Source organism: Chelonia mydas, chromosome 3 (genome assembly GCF_015237465.2).
Source record: "Chelonia mydas isolate rCheMyd1 chromosome 3, rCheMyd1.pri.v2, whole genome shotgun sequence".
NCBI classification, from domain to species: domain Eukaryota; kingdom Metazoa; phylum Chordata; order Testudines; family Cheloniidae; genus Chelonia; species Chelonia mydas.
The window spans coordinates 49532462-49538461 of record NC_057851.1 but is presented as its reverse complement, the minus strand read 5'-3'; positions in this window follow the sequence as shown (position 1 = coordinate 49538461).

The following is a 6000-nucleotide window of genomic DNA, read 5'->3' as shown; positions in this document are numbered from 1 at the left end:
GGGATATGACTATCAAATTGTGGAGTCTAATTTGTACTTGGCCTGAAATATTGGTAAGGTGGCCATATTAGTTTAGATTTGCCCAAAGGCAGTCTGTTATACTGCATTACAGAGAGCTTCCCTGCCAAGGAAAGACATTTGACACATCTTGCTGAGGGCCCATCACTGAGATGGTTCTGGACTTTCAACTACTGGCCCACCCCCAGGGAACAATGATTTTTCCACACAGGAACCCAAAGGGTATATTTTTTGGATGGAAAGCATGGTGGATATGGAACTTTACAGTTTGAGTACCTGACACAGAAACAAAAGCCTGGTATAAGACTTATTGATTATAAGGCCAGAAGGCACGATTACGATTATGTAGATTTCCTTCTTTTATAACACAGGTCATAGGACTCTCCTGAATCGATTCCTGCTTAAACTAGAGCATATCTCATAGAAAATAAAACATCCATCCTTGATTTAAAAATTGCCAGTTATGGAGATTCCACCACAACCCCTGACAAGTTGTTCCAATGTGTAATAACCCTCACTGTTAAAAATGTATATCCTTATATCCTGCCTGAATTTGTCTAGCTTCAATTTCCATTCATTGGATCTTGTTATGTCTTTGTCTCAGAGACCGAAGAGCCCGTTGTTAGTTTTGTTCGCCAAGTAGGTACATATAGACTGTGAACAAGTCACCCCTTAAGCATCTCTTGGTTAAGCTAAAAGATAGAGCTCATTGAGTCTATCACTATAAAGGCATGGTTTCCAATCCTTTAATAATTCTCATGGCTCTTCTCTGAACCCTCTCCAATTTATAACCCTCCTTCTTGAATTGTGAGCATAAGAACTGGACACAGTATTCCAGTAATGGTTGCACCAGTGCCAAATACAGAGGTAATCTAGCCTCTCTAATCCTAACAAATATCCCCGTTTACACATCCAAGAGTGAGAGTCTGCTCTTTGCCTTGGGAATGACAGTTGCCACACATAAGAAGGATTTGCAGGAGAGAGTCACTCTGCCCAGCCTGAAAAACAAACAGAAAGACAATAAAATTACTGCTGGGGTATAGGCAAGTGTCACAGTCCTGATGAAGCTTCCCCCCCATGATGAACACTCACCAGGCTGCTGTGTTTGGATCCCAATATTGCATCCATGTAGTTTTAGCTCAATTTTGGTCTGTGTAGGCTCTAAGCACTTAGGCTTCTAGGCATATTCCCTGGGCATATGGTCTCTGTCTGCACCCTTTTCAGAAGTGGGACCCTGCAGTCTAGCTGTCCAGGTCCCAAGTCTACAACTGAACCTTCCAAAAGAACCCAGTAGCTTAACCACACCGTTCTCAGAGTTCCACCCTTCTTAGTTCTCTAGTTGTTACTTTAATCTTCCAGGGACACATGATAGTTGCAACAAATAAGACACAGACTTTGCAGGAGGATTTTGAAACTAACAACTCTTTACTTTAGATAACACAAGATGTAAACAGATGGGTGGAAAATAAGAAACACCTGCATATCGTTCCCTACTTCAGTTTCCTCACCACTCTTGCTCTGGTATTTGTCAGTGTCCATTCAAGGTCTCCAGATCATGGGGTCCCCTCTCTGACTCCTACATGTTACTACAGCTTCAGCTGGTGTGACTATCAAAATGTTTCCCCTCGCTCAGAAAGCATGTCCCTTTGTGTGTTTTCATGCTCTCAGTACCTTTGTTTGTAAAAGTCACTCCTAACACCTGGATTCTTGTTCCCATTTTGGGGATTTTCCTCTCTTCCAACTCCTGTCTCTGCTCCGGAACCCTCCTTAGCATGCCCATTGTCTTGCCAGAGTACAGTCATTAAATGTTAATGACTTCTGTTTGTTCTGTAGCTTCTTCCAGACAGGGTCTGTGAAACATGACCAGGGTCCTTGTCAGTCCATGGCTGATGGACTACAAATTGAGAGTTAGAGTTATACATAGAGGTTATAATATCAAAGAAAATGTGTAAGTTATACATAGACAGGTTCCCCCAAACTGTTCATAGAAAGTTCCATGTATGCTACTGTGTACACATGTAATTCCCTGAGGACAACAGCTTTTTTGGCTTTTCATCAGGTCTTTCATTTATCATACTTCTGCTATCTCTCTAGGTAAGTGCACCTACCACATTAGGGCTCATAGTGGACTCAGCAAGGTGCTTGCAAACAGTAGTGCCAAAAGCAGCGGAGGTGCTTAATAATTCTTCACTGATGTGCAAAGCAGTGGAGACCCCAAACAGGAAGAAATCCACTGCTCTGCTGGGTCTCCTGGAAGTTAGCTCCATGGGTCTCTGCAATGGAACACAGAAGGGAAAGTGGCTATGTTCTCCACAAACAGATGTGAAGCCAGTGGATTCCTCTGCTGTGTAAATCGATATGGCCCACATAAAGTTTAGAGAGGCTGCATCCAATATTTTGCATCAGCAGATGTAGGAACAGGGTTAACCATGTGTATATGTGTGTGTAACATCTGGTTTGGCACGTTATGGGAACAGGACCATTACAATTAATGGTAAAACTACTACCAGAGGAAGTAGGATTGAGCCATCCTGTAAATAGGAAGAAATATTTCAGTCTGTGTGTATACAAATTGCAAGCAATTCAGAACATATTACCAGACCTGGTAGCTCTAATGCAGTACTTAGTCTGCTGAATAGGATATATAAAACTACATAACTGAGGTAATTTAGCAGAAACTCTCTCTTGGGCAGTGGTGCTCAAACTTTTCCTGTCACATCCCCACTTTCCAGTAATGGAATCTGTCTGTGCCCCCCTCCAGAGCAGGGCTGGGTGGTACTCCCTCCTCTCCCCAAATGGGGGCTGTCGTAGGCCCTGCTGCGTTCCCCTCAAATATTCTTCCATGCCCCATAGGGGGTCGCGCCCACATTTGGGGACCACAGCTCCAGGGGAATTAGAAATGTTGCCTTATATATTTGTGATACTGTATTTGTTTCCACTAAGAGCATTAGTATTTCATAATCAACTTATTCATCATGTTTTAAAGCTACATCCTCACTGTCTGCTCTGTAAAACATCTTAGGTATATAATAAAAGAATCAGTATGATATCGTGTAGTTCTCCATCTTTTACGCCCCTTCTTTCCCACCAAATTTTGAAGTTTGAAGTTGCAGTGTGCTAGTAGCAAACTGATCATTTTTCTGAGTTTATTTTTTCCCCTCAGTTTAGGTTTTGAAGCCCCAGGTTGCAAACAAAATCATATTTTAAAAATGCTCTTCTCTGTGCTTTTGGCAAAAGTGGAAAAATATGCATGAAATTATTTTGTTAAAAAATGATCATCTGGTCATAATAGCATAGTAGCTAAGGGGCTCTATTCACAGGCCACTTTTCTGCCTAACGAGATATCAAAAGTTGCGTAAAACATGGACTGATAAATAAAACCCATTGATTTCTTAAATTGTGTTTATATCATTTGTTTGATCTTTGTATCAGAAATCTGATCAAATCCAAGAGGAAAGGGTCTCCTGTAGTTAGTCACCTCTTCAACGATAATTTCCTGAGAAGATCAGATCTGGATATTCTGAACAGGGTTCTGACTGCCATTCCTTGTTGGCGGGCAACAGCATGTGCCATTTGCTCTTTGCTATTGATCAGATAAATATTTTTATTTGGAAATTGAGAACGTTGGTTTAAGTTCAGAAGGATAGTTCAGTTTGTCCTCATAAAAGACAGCAAGGGGTGTGTGTGTGTGTGTGTGTGTGTGTGTGTGTATTTTAAGTCACCTCTAAGTAATGTCTCACGTCTTTGAAATGTGGAAAAGAAACTTTAAAGCATTGTACTGAAGAGCTGCATCTGATCACTTACATGTGCTGTTGAGTTACAATTTGGATCCCAGGCTTCACTGATTTGCACCACCAGAGGCAGCACTGAAGACCATTATGGTAACAATACATTACAGCAAGATGCATAGTTCCAGGCTTGGTACCACTTTACAAAGTAGCTTGCCTAAAATAAAAATGATTCTGTTTTGTAATTTAAATGAGTGAATTATATTCACAACACAAGAGACAAATTAGGTTTAGCAGTATAATATATTTTGTAACATGTATTGGACAAATTCTTATTTAGAGAATGCAAATTCCTTTGCAACTGATAACATTAATTTATAATAATGTTGTTAATATTTAAATATGTTAATTCAGTTTAAACAACAGATAGGTTGTGTCCATTCCTTTCCCCATTCCTTTGGAAAATATTAAATATTTTTTAAATTTTCTAGGGTACTAGAGATAAAACACTGTATCCATACTTCGTTCTAAATTTAAATGTCCCATAGGACCATAGTTATTTGTGATTGTAATTGTTAATTTGGAGTATTGAAACATTTGTACAAAGTATTCAAATGGATTACATTATCCTTCAAAGTAAATGCTCACAAATATGGTAGTATATGAGACACAAGAACTCAAGGTACCATAAAATAGCAAAAAAAGAACCATGCAAGCAAATTAACTGGGTATCCTTTACCTTTGAGATTCAGTGATTTCCTTTCTATGTCCTATTTGCTCATATTCCAATAAAATTAAGCATTGTTTTGGTCACAGGTAGTGCTGTTGGTGTCTATCTAATGTTCCTCGTAGGAGAAATAGTTTACATACAGTATTTTAATTAAAACGTTCTGATGTATTTTAAAGAGAAAGCAGTATGGGATTTGAACTCTCCTGATTATAAGAGAAGTGTGGGCATAATGTTGTTCTGCTCTATTTTCATAATTTTCTCAGAGAACATTTGTCTTGAGTGAATAAAAAAGTCTTATTATCATGAGCTCTGATTCAGACTTGTACGGTGCTGACTTCATAAATTATACATATATTGTAGCACAGATGCATGGAAATTACACCTGGAATAAAATAAAATAGAGCTGCCTGTAACTTTCAACTTCTACTTTTAAATGTAAACACCACTTTTTAGACTTGAGTTAAAACGGTATCTGAAATTTACAATAAAATTTGCCAGTCTGGATATATATATATATATATTTTTTTTTATGAAATCAGCTAAAGTACTTTAAAAAAATAGAGCAGGAACAAAGTTGACTTTGTTTCTCTCTCTCTCATTTTATATATATCTGTCAAATAATATATAAGGTTAAAACCCCCCAAATTGTCTTTTATCTTATCACCTTCTCCCCCGATGTTTAAAGGCTGAATTTATTTACTCCAGAGAGAGAACTCAACATCTGAGTGACATCTTGGGATTTCATCATACAGTGGCCCCACTGACATTTTGTAATGAAACCTATGTGTTTCTGTGTTGTGTAGAATAATTAATAAAGTAATGTATGTGCAGTATGCACTCTACATTGATTTGCTTTTATGATGACTATTGTTGTGGTGGAATTTGAGCCTAAATACAGTGTTATATGTACAACTCTCAACCTCAGTTAGCATAGAAATGGCTGCAGAACATCTTCATCAGGTGGAGAAGGCTGAAGGGAGCAAGGTTTGGATAACTCACTCCATTTTCATTGTTTATGTATATCCTTTACAGCTGACTCCAGTGTTTAAAATACCAGCTATCCTCACAAACTAAAAAAGATACCTGTAGAAATACCATAAATTCAAGTGAAACCATTACATAAAATAATTTTACTGGTTTTAGAAAATTCACTTTGGTTGCATTCCACATACTTTATATTTGACTGCATCCCAAAAATACAATCTACCTCAGCATGTTGTGGTGACATCTTTTAGTTATTTCAAGTGTTATACATTTGTACTTTCTTTTTCTATGTACTACTTTTCAGCACAGTCTAATTTCCCTAGCCCATTGACATAGGCTGCTAGTTTGTAACAGAACTCAGTCTCACAAATGTCAAACATAATGAATAAAGGAAAATCACAAAAGAGAAAGTTGGCCACAGACAGTCCTATGGGTCCCAGTCTCACAGGCTCTGCATGTTCGTCCAATTCATCAACCAAACCTGAGATAAAAAGACAAGCTGCCACCTCTTCTGTTGCTGTTCAATGTCATTGGGGTATC